This window comes from Lepus europaeus, chromosome 23, assembly GCF_033115175.1.
Source record: "Lepus europaeus isolate LE1 chromosome 23, mLepTim1.pri, whole genome shotgun sequence".
Taxonomy (NCBI): Eukaryota; Metazoa; Chordata; class Mammalia; order Lagomorpha; family Leporidae; genus Lepus; species Lepus europaeus.
Window position 1 is genome coordinate 13,488,437 of NC_084849.1, and position 18,533 is coordinate 13,506,969.

The window sequence follows — 18,533 nt, forward strand, 5'->3', positions numbered from 1 at the left end:
AAGTGCCATCCAGAGGGTGCTGCCCTGTCTGCAGCTGGCAGACACGGCGGGGCCAGCCTTGTGATGGATCATGTTCCAAGGTCAAGACAGGCTACTGTAGTCCACAGCTTGTCTTTTCTCGAGCATCCCTGAATCAGGCCAGGAAGCCAGCTGAGGAGATGAGGAGGGGACAGGTCCTGGCTGCGGCCTTGAAAGGGGCAGGGGAGCTGTGCTGCACCAGGGCCAGCTTCACCGCTGAGCAAGCCCTCACCCCCAGGAACTCAGCATCAGGAAGCTGGGCCTGCAAGAGCTAAACTAGCCCAACCTCTGATGAATCAGGAGAGAGAGTGGCAGGTCCCCATTATTGGGCACAAAGCAGTATGTGGAGGCATTTCCGGTTGCCATAATGGCAGGTGGAGACCAATGAACCACCCAACAGCCCACAAGGCGCAGGACAGCCCCCACAGCAAAGAACTGTCCAGCTCCAAATGTCACGCAAAATCCCTAAGGGATCTACACAGCTTGATGCGATCGAATACATGGGTGGGACAAACTGAAGAGGGGCTCAGCGGGACCCTCCTAGACCACCCAGGAGACATGGCTGCTTGGCTCTGGATACTGGCACCTGCTCAGAACCCATTCCTCTTCCTTCCAGCACAACCCATGGCTTGGTCCCAGAAGTTCAAGGCAGGCTGAGCCCCCTTCCAGTTTCAAGGAAGGACTGCCTTTGAACCAGGCTTGGGAAATCAAAGTATTTTGCTTCCTTGTGATTGGTTCCAGGCCTAGGCATGTGACCCAGGATGGGCCAATCAGAACCCATGAAAAGTCCTGGGACTTCTTTCAGGAAGATATTCTCTGGACAGAGGCACTCGTCTATGGAGTGGCTCAGCCTGTGAGGTGCACATCCGTGCACCCCAGGGCCACCTGCCTGCCTGAGAAGGAGGCCAGCACATCGGAAAAGCAGATGAGAGAAGCAAAGACCAAGGGCTGAAACGTCATTTGTGCCCCCTGGTGCTCTTCCAGTGGGAGGTAACAGATGACAGTTCACGTAGCTCAGCTCCTGCAACCTACATGGGAGACCTGGGTTGAGATTCCAGCTCTTGGCTCCGACCTGGCCCAGCCCTGACTGCTGTGGGCATTCGAGGAATGAACCAGTTGGCGGCAGACTGGTCTGTGTCTCTGTCCCGCTGCCTTTCACATACAATAAACAGATAAGTTTTTGAGAAGATGATGAACTTTGACACTGAAAGGACCTAAACACAAAAGGCCACAGATTATATGATTCCATGTATGTGAACTGTCCAAACAGGCAAATCTGGAGAGACAGAAAGCAAAGCAGAGATTGCTATGGACCTGGGAGCAACAGCTAATGGATATGGAGTTTGTTTAGGGCAACAAAAATGTTTTGGACTCAGAAAAACAATGGTTGTCTCAACTCTGTGTCTATATCAAATAAATACAATGGTAAACTTGATAGTAAATGATTGTATTTCAACAAAGCAATCACAATAAACTTCTGCACGCCTTGGAATCACCTGGAGACCCTGTGAAAGTAACACTGCTGGGCTCTGCTGCCAGGGCATCTGATCTAGCGGAAAACAGGGCAGGGCCTGGGAATCTGCATTCCTAACAAATTCCCAGCCGATGCTGACACGGCTGGACTGTGCACCGCACTCTGAGAGCCACTGGGCAGCAGCAAAGCTTCCCCAGTAGCACCCTGGGGCCAAACACAGTGGCCGAGCATTTTCACTACCAGGGCTCCCACAGAGCAGTTGCTTTAGCGCAGCCCAATGGCTCTACTAGCTGTGGGCGACTGAAAGCTGCCCAAGACACCCAGGGCTACATGCCTAGAAAATGCAAGTTTCTCTACAGGGCAAAAGGGACCTTACAGATAGGATTAGGCTCACGAGTTTAGGTAGGAAGCTCCTGCAGGGCCCTCAATGTAATCCCAGGATTCCCCTATGAGAAGCAAACAACAGCGTCATGGGAAGAAGCTGATGTGACCCCAACAGGAAGCAGGGAAGAAACAGCGATGGGGTGCAGGACCAGGAGCCAAGGAAAGCAGGCTTCCTGGCGGGGGAGGGGGCAGGAGACAGATCCTCTTCCTCACCTCCAGGAGGAAGGAGCCCTCCTGATACTGTTTTGTTTTACTCACTTATTTGAGAGAGAGAGAGAGAGAGAGAGAGAGAGAGAGGAAGAGAGAGAGAGACATTGGCCACTGGCCACTTCACTCTCCAAATGCCTGCAACAACTGAGATTGGGCCAGGCCAAAGCTGGCCCAGGAACTCAACCTGGGTGTTCCAACCACTGGAGACATCACCTGCTGCCCCCCAGGGGACACCTCAGCAAGAAGCTGGAATTGGGGGTGGAGCTAGGACTTAACCCAGCACTGTAACATAGAACACAGGTGTCCCAAGTGGCACCTGCCCCTGCCACTTTGATGTTGGCCCCAAAAGACTCATTTTCAGTTTCTGATCTCCAGGATTGTAAGAGATTAAGGTTTTTTATTATTATTATTATTATTATTGATTTTAGCCTCTAAATCTATGACAATTTGCTACAGAAGCAACATGGAAGCCAACATGGCCAGGAACCTCCCAATTCTTTAAAAGAGAAGTGTAGGTGGACATTGACCAGGCTTCTGCTCCAGGCAATTCATGCACAGGATTCTCACAGCAACCCAGGAGATCAGGGCTTTGTCTCATGTCATAGAAGACAGAAGTGTAGCTCAGAGAAGCTCAGTAACTCGCTCAGCATAACTAAAAAGTGGAGTGGGGGCTTCTCACTATTGTGGCCTTCATAGGAAAACAAACAAACAAAATGGTTGTTTATCCAATCCATGACCCAGCAGGCTGGAGGGATGGAGCTGGTGTGGTAATATCTATGGGTCAGATTCAACATGCCCCCAGCCTTCCTGGACGTAGGCGCTTACATCTACCAAGCCCACAAGGAAAGCCACCATCCAGGAGAAGCGAAGGGGTGCTCTTACCTCTAGTCATCACTGAGCAGAGTTTTAATTGACCTGGAAAACTATTTGGCCTGTGAGTCAGACATGCACCAGGGTTGAGTGCTCACTGTCTGGAATTTGACACAACCTCCAGTAGGACAGAGAGGTGATCACAACTGAGGACGCGGCTGTGACGTCAGAGAGGCCTCAGCCATCCAAGGATTCCCACTTGTGCACCTGCTTCTTTTGATCTAGGACAGCAGGAATGACTCCAGGGATGTGGTTCTCACATCCCATCCTCAGAGCGCCCTGCAGCACTGGTCTCAATGCTGGTGGCTAGCCCCTTTCCCCCAGCATGGCTGATTGAGTGGAGATGAGGTGGGGACCAAGAATGTGAGTTTCTAATGAGCTTTGAAGGATGCTGATGCTGCTGTTCTTGGGACCCCCCCCCCCCCCCAACGCACTGGTCTAGATTAGTTTCTTAACCTTAGCACTAGTGACATCCTTTTAAAAAAAAAAGACTTATCTATTTGAAAGGCAGAATAACAGAGAGGGAAAGACAGAGAGGTCTTCTATCTACTGGTTCACTCTCTAAATGGCTGCAATAGCTGCTGCTGGGCCAGGCTGGAACCAGGAACCAGGAACTCTGTCTGGGTCTCCCACGTGGGTGGCAGGGGCTCCAGCACTGGGCCATCTTCCACTGCCTTCCCAGGTGCATTAGCAGGAAGCTGGCCGGGGAGAAGGGCAGTTAGGACTCCAATCAGCACTCTGATACTGGATGCTGGTGCCACAGTGGCAGCTTACTCGCTGTGCCACAACACCAGCTCCCACAGTGACACTCTTTTTGTGTGTGTGTGTGTGTGTGCCCGTGCACGCACACATTTTGGGAGGGGGTAGTAGAGGTTCCTATGCACTATAGGATGTTGAACAGCATCCCTGGCTTCTAGCTGTGATGAACACAAATGTCTCTAAACATGGCCAAACAAGTGCACTGATTGAGAGCCACGGCTCCAGCTTAATATACCAAGAATGCACAAGAAGAAGGGCGGTCACTGAATAAGACCACGAACACCTTGGGGCCTTGACCACAGTCCCAAGTATTTCTCCAGGGTGTGGATTGATGGGTGACCTTGGGGGTGGGAGAAGATCAGAAGGCAATGGGGAATGAGGAATACTTGCCAGGGCCCCAGCCATACCACTTGTGTCTGGGACGAGCCTGGTACCACACTGCCCAGCCTGTCTCTCCTGCAGGATGCCCAAGGCCACAGGTTCTACCTATTGTCATTTTAAAAAGACCCTCAAGTTCCCAGAGATGCCACCACTTCCCGGTGTAGTGATTCAGCCCAGTACCTAAGGACGACAGGGCCAACTCTTCACTAACTTTAGAAAAAGGAAGTCAGGGCTGGCATTTCACAAACAGTCTGATTGGAACTATCAAAGAGGAAAACAGAAATTCACAAAGCAGCCCCAGGTTCCCAGTTCTTCAGTTCAGCAAACCAAATCCTAAGGTGCAATCTTCCCAGGTTTTTCAAAAGCCACGTGATTGATAGCGGCAAAAAGAGAGGTGTGGGATCAGAGCATGCTGTTGGGATGTGGCAGCAATCAGAGGCGTTTTCAGAGTCTCTTTGCTCTGCCACCTGCCCCATTTTCCACGGAGCTGGGCTCAGAACGCACCCCTGGACCACGCCCTGCACTGCCGCTACCTGGCGTTGCTGTTCCTGCAGAAAGGAACACAGCTTGATGATGGATCTGCTCAACGTGATCACTCTCACTTATGTAGAAAACAAAGGCGGGATTGATGAACTCCTGAGGAAGCACAGGCACGGGTCTGATCTATGCCTTTTACCTTGCAGCAGGCGGCACAGCCTCCGAGCGCCTGTCAACATCTTTGCGCTTCGTCAATGGGACCTTGATTCTCTAAAGGCTGAAGGAGGTTTTCATGGGCAAATGCGTGGAGCCAGCTCAGGGTTTTATGAGCCCTGCTCAAAGCTCCAGGTGACTCTGTTGGCACCTGCTGGCTGCCTACGTCCCTGGATCTCGTTCCTGAGTGAGGGCAAGGATAAGATACGTCCCGTGCTTGTATGGAAGAAACGCTGAAGCAGTGGAAGGTTAGGGGGTGAGGACTTGTGTGTCCTGGAAGGAGCGAAGTTACTGCCCTGAGTTCATAGCTCAGCTTTGAACCTGACCTAATCTATTACCTTCTCCGAGATTGTTGGATGACTTGCCTAAAATATGAGAATTTAACAGCAGTCTTGCAAGGTGGCTGCTGGGTTACACAAGGCTCTAGGGTCAGATCCGCATCCTGTTACTTGTCACCTGTCAGGCCCTTGGGCAAGATCTCAATGAACTGTTCCATGTTTCATTTTCCTCACTGGCCTCTCTTAGGATCAACCAAGTACTTCATGGTGCCTTGCACTTTGTAGGTGCTTAATTAACAAAGGATCCTCTCATTCACTGCACCCAACCAGGGTGCATCAGATACGACGTGGGTAGGCTGTGATCATGTGAGAGATTCGGGGGTGTCTAATATGCTTGGTTGAATAGTGCCCCCTAGAAATGCACATTTACCCAAAGCCTCCGAAACTGACCTTATGCAGAAATAGGGTCTTTGGAAACGTAATCCAGCTGAAGGTGAGGTCACATCGGCTTAGCATGGGTCCTGAGTCAACTGATTTCTCAGGAGAGGGGAAAGTAGACGTGGAGACACAGAGGGAAGAAGCAGGGAGGAAACACACAGGGAGAACTCATGGGACAAGGGGGCCAGAGGCCACAGTAGGGCATCTACAAGCCCAGCAATGCCCAGCAGTGCGGCAACCCCCAGAAACTGGAGGAGGCAAGGAAGGACCCTGCCCGGAGCCTTGAGAGAGAGCACAGCTGCCCATACTTGGGTCTTGGTCTGCCCTGCCAGGCCCTAGAATTGCTAAAGAATAAAAGTCTGCTGTCCTGTGCCCCCCATTGTGTGTCACATCATTTGGGGGCCATTACAGCTCCTATCAAGGGCAGCCTGTTTACCCCGCTTCCTCCTCCGGGCAAGGGCCTGCCGACTGGCTCAGTCGCTGGAGAAGTCCCCACCTGGCCAAGGAGTACCAGAAGCAGTGGCCAGCAAACCTATTAGGTAAAGTAGTGACTGTTAAGTATTTAGGGTCCTGGAACCCATATGGTCTCTGTCGCTGTAACCCGAGAGCAGCCAGAGCAGGTGTGTGAGTGCACGCGGCTGGCCTGTGTCCTCACACTTCTGGGTTTCGGGGCACTAAAGTTCAGTTTTACATGCACGCCCACATCTCATTAGATGTCAAATATTGAAAAAACATAAAAACTCATTCCTAGCTTGTGAGTACACAAGAGCAGCAGAGGGCCAGATTCTGGGGGACAGAATTCACCTAACATACAATTAACCATTTTAAAGTGGGTGATTGAGTGGCATTTGTTATATTCACCGTGTTGGGCAAACTTCACCTCCACAGAGTCCCACTGCCTCCCTGACCGGCTACAGAACTCCCCCCACCGCACCTACAGAGCAATTCCCCACCCCCTGGCACCTCCGCCCAGCTCCTGGTCCCTGGGGATTTGCCTACGTCAGTCAGGGGCGCAAGCCTTCTTTCAGCCAAGGCCGTCTGCATATTTATAACCTCACTTGTCAGCCATACAGAGTCACCGGCTTACAACAGCCTGCTAGAGATGGACGGAGTGTCAAGTCCCACCTGTGGCTCCTTGGCGGGGCCAGACCAGAGGACCTCAGTGGCTTATGTCTGGCCATGGCCAGACACTGCCCACAGCTGGTTTAAGTGGAATCACACAGCACACACACTTTCACGTCTCTTAGTCACGGACACAGTGCTTCTGAGACTCACCCACGTTGCTGCACGTGTCAGCACTTGACTACGGCTGAGCAACAGCCACATGTATGTAAATATATAAACACACACACACACACATATGTATTCATTTTAGAAATTTGGGGGGAAAAGGAAGAAACCACCAGGTCAGAGAGAGGACGATTCAACCATGAAGGAGGCAGGGCTGGGTGTGCAGTGGCTGAGACACCACTTGGGGCGCCCACGCCCCATCTTAGCACCTAGTCTGAGTTCAGGTTCCTCTGCTTCTGATCCAGTTTCCCGCTCATGCACATCCTGCCAGGCCGCAGCTAACGGCTCAGGGTCCCTGCCACCCCACCAGAAACCTGGATGGAGCTCCTGGCTCCTGGCTTCAAGCTGGCCCAACCCTGGCTGTTGTAGGCATTTTGGGAGTGAATCAGCAGATAGGAGATACCTCTCTGTGTGTGTTTCTCAGTATTTCTATCTCTGCCTTTCAAGTAAAATAAAAATATTTTTTTTTCAAAAAGTATAAATGATGGGGCCAATGCTATAGTGCAGAGGCTAAAGTCCCCACCTGCAGTACCAGCATCCCATGTGGGCACCGGTTTGAGTCCCTGATGCTCCACTTCCTATCCAGCTCCCTGATAATGTGTCTGGGAAAGCAGTAGAAGATGGCCCAAGTGCTTAGGTCCCTGAACCCACTTGGGAGACCCAGAGGAAGCTCCTGGCTCCTGGCTTTGGATTGGCCCAGCTCTGGCTGTTGCAGCCATTTGAGGAGTGAACCAGCAGATGGAAGACCTCTCTCTCTTTCTCTCTCTCAAATAAATAAAATAAATCTCTAAAAAAAGTTAGAACTGATAAAATTCAATACTAAAAGGAAGAAGGGCTCCTTCCAAATGTCACTGCTTCAAGTCAGGAGACGAGAGAGAAAGCTTCGGCTGCCACAGAGGCATGAGGCTGGCACCCAGGCTGAGTGGTGGGGGTGCCCTGCTACTAACAGATGCCGCTGGAGGGCCGGCCACTTCACCTGGGTGAGCCTCAGCTTGTTCATCCATTGAACAGGCACTTGGGCAACCACTCTCCTGCCTCTCCGACTTCCAAGTTCCAAGTGCCTGGGGTAATCAGATGTAATTCTGCTCAACCCAATGCATATTACACGCCGCAGTAAGCACAATAGATGATTCATTAAAGAAGAGTCCAGGATCACTAAATTAAGTCACCCCAGTAGTCCTCCAAAAGGTCATGAAGATGCATCATATGAAACAAAGTATGCACGCATTTCAATTGTTTTGCTTCCAAATAAATATGCCTTCTAATTGCATTTCCCACGAATGTTTGAATATTGTATTAAAGGTCTTTGAAAGTCCTGTTGTAAAAGAGCCTTAGCTACCTGAGGGAACTCAGAGTCTGTAGACAGGTTTGACTGTGGAATCCTTTTTCCCCCACAATACTTATTAACATCTCCACAACCAGTGTCCAGCAGGTGCGCTCCAAGGGGTGAGGGACCCTCACCCCAAGGGGCCACGAGCCCAGGGCTGATCTACATCCAACCCCTCAGGGCTTCTCAACAGCTTCCCACTTGCCCGCCCTGGCTTCCGCTGGCCATCCCCACCCGCCACTCCCCTCTTCACCATGACAGCAAGGGCCCTGAGGCTCCATCTAAGGAGAGGGGGGATAGGACAAGTCCCCCGGCTCTACCTGTTGCGGGTGACACCAGGAGCTCCAGGATGAGCCTAGCCACCTCCTAGCAAGCTGCTTCTCTCCGTGCCTCTACTTCCTGTTGGACCATGGTAAGGTCTACCTCTGAGGGTGGTGGTACTGGTGATGCGAGATGCTATGATCAGATAGAGCATGCGGAGCATGTGGGACAGGGCCTGGCACTCAGCTGGATCAATAGATGAGAATTAAACAAGTTGGAGATTTTTAATAAAGATCAAGGCTCAAGGTACCCAAGAACACAGAGATGGTCTCCTTGGTGATGGCTCCCTAATGACTTTCAAACTGCTCATCCTCCTTTCCCCCTCCTTTGCCTTCTCTCCCTCCCCCTGCCAACAAGCACTTGCTGACACGTTCTCTGGCTCACACACTGGCCTTGGCTTTGGGGCTACGGACACAGGGCTACAACAAGGTCTCTGCAGAAAAGCAACCGCTCCCTTCAAGACACATTCCTGTGCAACAAGGAAGGGTTTAGAGAGACACAAATAAGTGTGGGAGTAAGGGGAGGGGAAGAAGGCATCCCTGCCTTGAGGGGGACCCCACCCCTCAAAGCTTCCCTCTTCCCACATCAGAATGAACTCCCCTTTGCCGTCCCAGATGTCTGTGCCCTGGAGTCCACAGGCAGTGCTGTGGGTGACACGACCCCGGTCCCTGTGCCGCACCTGCAGTGCGATTCCTGCACTGGCTGGCTGGGCTCAATGACAATGAGCTCCTCAAGGGCAAGGGACATGTCTGGCTGTCTCAGCCTCCCTGCGCCCTGTCTGGCTCAGAGCGGCCACTAATGAAGAGCTAGTTGCACCAAATTAAAGCAGGGTGAGGCTTGTTTGCACAGAGAGGATGTTCTTCCGAGCTTAATTAACAACAGGAACCTGGGTGCACTCACTGTGCGCCCATGACTCCTGGTGGTCATCTCAGGGACTCTGGGGAAACAGACACATGTTGGGGGGGTCTTCAGAAGGTTCGTGGAAAATGCCCATGATGAAAACACGATGCAGGGATTGCAGGTTTGGCTTGCACCAAAATAAACTGATCTTTGAACTTCACTTCTCCGTGAACTTTTCGAAGCCTCCTCTTCACATGCCCCCACCTCTGGCAGGTAAAGAAACCACCCAGAGCGGTGCATGGCTGACAGGAGACAGAGTCAGAACCGAGCCTGGGTCTGTGCAGCCTCCACGCCACTGTCTGGGCCGGTGCAGCTGCCACTCTCCTTGAGTGTAAGGGGCAGGTGTGATGGGCAAGGGGGTGACGGGGTTCAGGCTTTGCTTGACAGCAGATGAACCCAGGGCTCCTGCAGGCCTGAGGCCGACAGACAGGTGTGACAGGATGGTGCAGGGGTCTGAGGCCACCAGTGCTCCTCTGGAGACAGCAGGGCAGAGCTGGGGCACACGGGAGGCCACAATGTCCCTAAGGCCACTGATGCGTGAGCCACGGCTCATGGCTGCTTAGCCACCCCACATGAGGACAGCTCAACTCTGCCAGGGGAGCAGCCCAAGGTCAGAAACTAGATGTTTCCCAAACTGCTGGGGAAAGGAGGGAGGTATGGGAGCCATCGACCAGGGCTGGAGTCCTGGTTCTGTTTTCTCTCAACCTGCAGCCGGCCTCTTGTCCCCCGAACCCCAATACATTATTTCCTCCTCTCTCCCCTCTGATCCTCCCTTTGTGCCATTATTAGTACTGTGTAAAAAGTAAGTGCCGCTGATTTTAACTGTCAAAAGAACCAGACAATCATCTCTTGTCCCTGCCTGCTCCTAACCCCAATGCCATGCATACATACTGGAGCTGTGAGAGCAAGCAGGGAGCAGCAGGAACCCCTGGGAGACACAGTGATGCCTGGACACCTCATCCTGATCTAACTGGCAGAAGAATGCTTAGAAAGCCACACAGGAAAAGGCAAGGCCAGGGTGGGCCTTTAGATCTCTGCTGAGGTCTCCAAGTCAGGCAAACTAAGGCGTGCACCTGAGCTTCAAAGACACTTCTTGATACCTGCAGACACACCAACACACAGGCTCATACATGTGTGTATTCAACGAAGGTTACCTGACATCTGTAGGCAGGGTGAGGAGTAGGTGAGGCGTGACGCGGCCAGGCACCCACAAAGCTGATGTTCACAGGAAAAGTAAGGGTAAGCACTTGGGGGACCCAGGAGCCAAGTTTCATGATCTGGTCCAAGACGGATCCTGAGCAGAAACAAACACCGAGCCTGGGACCCAGGAGCAACCTCAAGTTTCTTCTCACGACTGCCTCCTACAGAACCAATGGCAACCTTAACCAGCGGTAACCATCTGCAGGTGGTCCTAGAAAAGCAGGAAACGTGGCACCTGCTACAGCATGGGCCAGCCTTGAGGACATGATGCTAAGTGAAATAAGCAAGACATCCAAGGACAAAGATGCCGGGAATCTAACTGTAGGAGACACCTGCAGTAGAGGAAGGTAAAATGGTAGTTGCCAAGCGCTACGGGAAGGAGACAACAGGGAGTCCATGTTTAGTGGGTACAGTTTCGGGAGCTATGGGAAGGAGGCAACAGGGAGTCCACGTTTACTGGCTACAGTTTCAGGCAGGGCAGGTGAGAAAGTTCTGGAGAGGCCTGGCAACAGTGGTTGGACACCAGTAACAGCACAGAACTGTATACTGGAAAATGGCTAAAACGGCAAATGTTGTGTCTGTGTGTATATGTGTATGTGTATATGTATATATATATGTATAGTTGTATATAGATATATCTTGGCAAAACAAAAAAAGGACAAAAAAATCACATCTTTGGAAGGAATGATATAATCATTTTCGGCAGAATGTTGCCTTTCTCCAGGGACAACACTTCAGTGCCTTTGTACTCCCTGTAAAGGGCTAGCAAACAGAAAGTTTAACTTATTCTAAGACATGTGGATTGCGGCCGGCGCCGTGGCTTAACAGGCTAATCCTCCACCTTGCGGCGCCGGCACACCGGGTTCTAGTCCCAGTTAGGGCACCGGATTCTATCCCGGTTGCCCCTCTTCCAGGCCAGCTCTCTGTTATGGCCCGGGAAGGCAGTGGAGGATGGCCCAAGTGCTTGGGCCCTGCACCCACATGGGAGACCAGGAGAAGCACCTGACTCCTGGCTTCGGATCAGTGAGATGCGCCGGCCACAGCGGCCACTGGAGGGTGAACCAACGACAAAAAGGAAGACCTTTCTCTCTGTCTCTCTCTCTCACTATCCACTCTGCCTGTCAAAAAAAAAAAAAAAGACATGTGGGTTGCAAATTCCCAGAAGAAACAATAGTCAATGCACCTGTGATACAATACGCACCCTCACTCATAATTCAATCACCACAGACTGACACTAAAGCAATTTTCTGCCTATCAACTGGAAAACCTGGATCACGTTGAACAGAAACCAGGGATGGTGAGGGTACAGGAAACACGTCTCTCATGCTCCCTCCGTGGGGCTCCGCAGCAGTTTGTGGGAATCTATCCAAGCTCTATATGCACATGCCCTTTGACCCAACAGCTCTGCTGCTAGCAATGAATTGTAGAGCAGTTCCAGTTCATCACACAGACCTCAGGGATCTCCCACGATTCTCTCAGCTTGACTGTGTCCCAGGCCCTCGGCTCCCTGCTCTGCCTCAACTGCTGTCCTGTACGTGGACTCTGTGTAGCCCTTGGGACTTTGCCACCCCAGGCTGATCAACAGCACATCCAGAGTTTCTGATACCTCCGGCATGGCACTGGTAGAGCACCTGCCACGGGGCTTGGGGGCTGCCTCTGTGAGCAGCGTCATGTGGGCTGGATGACAACCTGCAAGGACGGGAGAGTTGCAGCCCTGTGGGGAGAACCTTGAACGCTGAGGACATGATGTGAGAGGCAGCTGAGCAGATCTGTCCTCCTTCTCCTCTTCAATGGACTTGAGGCCGTTTCTCTGTAAAACCTGTCCTAAGACAAACCAGGTGCCTGAGCAGATCCACCTGCTGAGTGACCTGCTGGGTCTCTCTCTCTCTCTCTCTCTTTTAAGATTTACTTATTTATTGGAAAGGCAGAGCTACACAGAGAAGGAAAGGCAGACAGAGAGAGAGGTCTTCCATCCAATGGTTCACTCCCAGATGGCCGTAACAGCCAGAGCTACACCCATCCAAAGCCAGGAGCCAGGAGCCAGGAGCTTCCTCCAGGTTTCCCATGCAAGTGCAGGGGTCCAAGGATTTGAGCCATCTTCTACTGCTTTCCCAGGCCATAGCAGAGAGCTGGATTGGAAGTAGAGCATTTGGGACTTGAACCGGTGCCCACATGGGATGCTGGCACTGCAGGCGGCGGCTTTACCCGCTATGTCACAGGGCCGGCCCTGTCCTGCTAGGTCTCTGTGGCTCACAGCGAAGTGGTGGCCGATGTGCTAATGCATCAGCCCACGTTGACTGCTCTGCCTTCTCCCTCTCCTCACTTCCCTGATGCCCCTCTCCCCACGCCCTGGGACTACACCTCACAAATGAAGCATTAGTGCTGGATCCTTGCCTTGGGTTCTGTGTTGTGAGACAGGCTCAAACAACGAGGCTTAAAGATCTAAAGTGTGCTTTGATTTACAATGGGGATACATTTTTTAAAAAGATTTTATTTATTTATTTATTTGAAAGGCAGAGTCACAGAGAGGCAGAGGCAGAGAAAAATCTTCCATCTGCTGGTTCACTCCTGGGATGGGTACAATGGCTGGAACTGAGCCAACCCAAAGCCAGCAACCAGGTGCTTCTTCCGGGTCTCCCACACAGGTGCAGGGGCCCAAAGACTTGGGCCATCTTCTACTGCTTTCCCAGGCCATAGCAGAGAGCTGGATTGGTAGTGGAGCAACCAGGACTCAAACCAGCGCCCATATGGGATGCCAGCACTGCAGGTGGTGGCTTCACACGCTATGCCACAGTGCCAGCCCCTGGGGATACATCTTGGTAAGCCCATTCTAACTTGAAAATATTTTATTCAAAAATGCATTCAATACTCTACCAAACACCATAGTTTAGAACACACATGTAGTGTAGTATTCACCCTCATGACTGTGTGGCTGCCTGGGACCTCAAGCTCATGCCAGGCCCAGCAGAAGGACAGCATCATACTGCACAGTCACTAGCTGGGAAAATTTCAAAATCCCAGCTGTGGTTCCTACCGAGTCCGTATTTCTTTCACGCCATCAAAAAGTCAAAGAATTGCAAGGGAAACCACTGTAAGCTGGAGACCATTTGTACATGCAAGACATTGTGGCTTTAACACAGGGAAGACCCAACAGTGCAGAGCAGTGAAGGAATGAATAAATAATAGCATGGCCGCACTATCAAATATTACACGTTGTTAGTGCTTAAACATATAGATATGAAAACACAGCCTTAGACAACGTTGAGTAAAAATAAGCAATAAAATAACATATTTTAGTAAAGTAATAGAACATACTACTATGTACAGAAAACATTCAGCAAGGACATACCCAGCCCGATTCCTACGTAAACATCTTCTACAGGTGGGATTTGATTTTCTCCCTTGATATATGTGTGTATTGTTTAAATTTGTTGCAATAAGCACAAATTATGTTTTGTTATTTAATAAAATTAAGTCTCAAGACAGGCATTTGATGCAATGATTGAGATATCATTTGAGGGGCTGGCACTGTGGCGTAGTGGGTAAAGCCACCGTCTGCAGTGCCAGCATCCCATATGAGCGCCGGTTCGAGTCCCAGCTGCTCTACTTCCAATCCAGCTCTCTGCTATGCCCTGGGAAGCAGTAGAAGATGGCTCAAGTCCTTGAGCCCCTGCACTCATGTGGGAGACCCAGATGAAGCTCCTGGCTTCAGATCAGTGCAGCTCCAGCCATTGTCCACATCCCATATCAGAGTGCCTGGGTTCTGGTTTCCTCTGTGCTCCCAATTCCAGCTTCCTGCTAATGCACACCCTGGGAGGCAGCAGCAGGTGCCCTGCCACCCACGTGACAGACACAGATTGAGTTTCTGGCTCCTAGCTTCAGTCCTAGTGTCCCTGCACCAATGGGGAGCGAAGCAGCAGATGATCTCCACTTATCTGTCTCCTTCCTTCCCTCCCTCTCTCTCTCTCCATGTCTCTCTCAAATGAAATGCATTCACAAAAATTATAAAAACAAAGGCTTAAAAAATGTAGAGAAAATTTGTTCCAAGGAGAAGTTACACAGAGAAAAGTACACAAACGGGTAATTAAGACTCTGCTGCATTTGTTCAGGCTAAATGGAAAACGCTCCGGAACTCTCTGGACGCCATGTCCCTGGATGGGCTGCTCGGAACTCTAGCTCATTACCTGATAAAATGTGATTTTAATATCGCTGTTAGGAGTAAATGATTGATCTGGCTGCAGAAGTAACCCAACAGACGATGAAAAGGAAGGCCGCTGACATCTCCAAGGAGAGAGGTCCCTGAGCACCTCCCAGGCGCACTTCTGTGCACCCGGCTGTGGAAACTTGGGGAGAGGAAGATGGATCAACATCACGGGGCTGCCTTTTAATTTACACCGTGAAATAATTTTGACGGTCGCTGCTAAGTGTTTAACTAATGTGTATTCTGGAAATGTCACCGCTGCCTCTGAAATTTACTTTGATATTCTCTGAGTGTTATCTCTCTATTAATGTGCGAGTGCGGCCAGAGTTGCTCTCTGCCTCCTGTGCTGACGCCTCTCCCTGACGTGCTAAGACCTGGCCAGAACTGGACGATCATGACTGCAGTTAAGATGAAATTTATCTTCAGAGAAATCTGTTCTGTTTTGTGTCTTCCAGAGACCCAGAACAGTACCCTTTCCCATCCCACCACACCCTACACACTGGAGGTTCCCAAGGCTCCCCCTGGATCCTGGTGTGTTCTCCAGTCCACCTGCAACAGGAACAAAAATGTCTGGGTTGGGGCACAAGCACCACCCTCTCTCTTCCGGTGAGACCCCAGTGCTGAGAACATGCTCAGTTGTACACACAGACATCAAACTCCTCCTGATCCTAAGTGGACTTGGGGCTGCTTGGCCATGGGGTAAAATCCTGTAGAATGACCCATGAACTTGAGGGTTAATGTTAAAGGCTTTGTGGTTCTTGGCTACTAGCTTCTATGACCTGCCCTTCCCTAGGTCTTCATCCCAGGATCAGTGAAAACTGGGGTAGACCAGTAGCCCTCCAGAGTCCAGGCACCATACAGGCGCTGTGTTCTCTGAATTCACACAGTATGAGCGCTTAAGTTATTCTGCATGGATGTTAAAGAACCAGGTAACTCCAGGAGGCTAGCAAACCGGGGAGATTGCTACCCATGCCTATTCCTTCCTAAGGGAGATGGGAGCATCGGAGAACTCGTGGATACTACGAGATACCCAGCATCCCCTCCAATCAACACCGCTGGCTGAAGAAAGTAGACTTGTCCAAAGCCACAGCCCCTCCTCAAGGACAGCCGTGGTTAAGACTGCTCAGCAAGGTTGTACGAAAACATGGGAGGCCCTGGTGCCTGATTCGGAACACCTCTGCATTGCCAGCCCAGCTCCTGAGCACCTGTGCGGTCTCTGTCGAGAGCCCAACTCCTTCTGCCCAATGTTGAGTCTATCGCTCTCCCTCACTGCTGTTGACTACAACAGGGCTCCCTAATAAACTCCCCGCATGCTAATCTCCTCCTCTGATTCTGCTGTCCAGGAAACAACCTGCAACATCTGACAAATCTGGAAAAGAAAGGCAGGCTCCATCATTCGTTTTCTCTTTTTTCTTTCTTCCCCCCTTTCTTTAATTCTTTTGCCCATTCACACATGCATGTAATACAAGTATAATGAACAGGCTGGGGGCCCTGTGACCCAGGGATGGACAGCAGGTGCTGGGTGAGCACTTTCACTAAAATGTCCCTCAGCTGTGGTTTTCTTTGCATTCATCTTGTCTGGGGTTCAAGGCTTGTCTCCAGACTTTCGTTAAATACCTTTTGGGGCCGGCACTGTGGCTTAGTGGGTAAAGCTGCTGCCTTCAGTGCCGGCATCACACATGGGCGCCAGTTCAAGTCCCAACTGCTCCTCTTCCAATCCAGCTCTCTGCTGTGGCCTGGGAAAGCAGTAGAAGATGACCCAAGTCCTTGGGCCCCTGCACCTGCGTGGGAGACCTGGAGGAGGCTCCTGATTCCTGGCTTCAGATCAGCTCAGCTCCAGCCGTTGAGGCCATCTGGGGAGTGAATCAGTGGATGGAAGACTTCTTTCTCTGCCTCTGCCTCTCTGTAACTCTGCCTTTCAAATAAATAAATAAATCTTTAAAAAAATCTTTTAACATTTCTTGAAAATTCATAATCATTATCTCTTTAGATTTTGCCTCTTTCTCTCCTTTCACTCTGGAATCTCAATAACAAGTTAGGCTTTTCCAGTGGGCATCTCTATAATTCCTATTCTGCAAATAAATCTAATCTACTGTTACACCCATGTCTTATTAGTTTCAGATCTTAGATTTTTTTTTTAACACGAGAAAGTCCATTTGATTTCTATTCAGTTTCCAGATCTTCTGCTGAAATTTGTCACCTTGTCATCTAATTTCTTAGATGCTATTTAAAGTCCAAGTCTTACAGTGGAAGACAAACAATCAAAAACAAACCACTGATAAAAGCAATGACACAGATGCATTTCAACATAACGCAGTGTGAAACTAGCCAGGCACAAAAGATCACATGCTATATGAAACAATGCAAAGCAAACTCCATAAAACCTAATTTCTAGATGGTTGGTGGGTCTGGGAGGGTGGAGGGACCGACTGCAATGGGGACAAGAACTCTGTGGGATGATGGGAATGTTCTTGTACTCATTATAGTCACATTGACATGCGTGTGTGCACCTGTCGAGGCTCATCCAACTATCTATTTCAAATGGCTACAATTTATGATACTGCAATAGTATTGGTTTTAAAACACTTAAATTAATCCTTGACCAGCTGAGAAAACAGCTCCTACTTCTAGCAAATCTGAGAACATAAACATTAAGAATGAACCCATGATAAAGCAAACGAAGATAAAGTGCACGTGTGGTAAGTCAAATATCTGGCTCTCCTCCGTGTCTGTTTTCTTTCTCATGGTTTACAGTTACGTGGTTTTTGCCTCCTAATATGTCTGATAATTTTTTATTCAATTCCTAAAATTGTGCATGAAAATTTGAAGAGCTCATTTGAGTCTCTGGATGATGTTATCTTTCTCCAGTTAGGATCTACATCTGGCTCTGGCAGGCAGTTAGGAGAGAGATAAAGTACATTAATCCAATAGGGATTGAGTCGATCTGATACCAGGCTTCATTTCTATAAGCACCAGTCTGTCCAGGCTTACCCTAACCCCCCGACTGTGGCGCCTTAGGGTCCCTATTGGACATACTGGTATTTCTAAGGGTCCCTTTTTCGCAATGAACCTTAAACTCCAATTTTTGTCCCTCAGCTTTCTGCAGTACAGGAAGTTCTTAGGTTCTTGGTCTCTCAGCCACCACACTGAAACTGGCAAACACCATGAGGGGGAAAGCACTGTGCAGCTTTGGGGTCAGCTCTCCATGCCCACTTTCTTTCTGGGCCTGTGGTCACTCTTGTCCAAGCTACCTCAGCAGCGTGCTGATGCTTTCAGGCAGATTTCAACAACAATTCTGTCCAGCTTTTCCAGTTATTTTTTGCAGAAGGGTTGGTCTACAGCAACACCACTGCTGGACACAGAAATTTCAGCCAGACCCTAAGGAGACACAGCTCCAAGGCCAACCTCTACCTGCAAGAACTTTCCAGGGTCGTTGGGAAGTTCTACAGTGCTGCCTAGACTGGCAGGCCATCAAGCAGCACCCTTTCCTGCATGCAGCTGGCCTCGGGGAATAGTCAATTTACCATGTTGGAAATGCTAATGAGGACGGACACACATACAGCATGCCGGTCTGTCTTCAGTGAAGCCAATTCATTATCTCGCTTGAACCTCACAATTGATACCTTGTTAAAAATCACCTTTCTTGAGATATAATGTAGGTAGCACAAAATTCACTCATTTTAAGTGTGCACTTGCGGTGGTAGATGGACAGATTCGGGGTTACCGCCACAGTCCAACGCCAGAGCACTTCCATCATCCCGAGGAGCAATCGCGCTGGACACCCACTAATCT

The 18,533-nt window shown here is 50.3% G+C and overlaps 1 protein-coding gene across 1 annotated transcript in view; it reads right to left on the minus strand.

Moving 5' to 3' along the window:
• Positions 1-18,533, minus strand: part of KSR2 (kinase suppressor of ras 2) — a 426,223-nt gene that overhangs the window by 126,440 nt on the left and 281,250 nt on the right. The window lies entirely within an intron of this gene.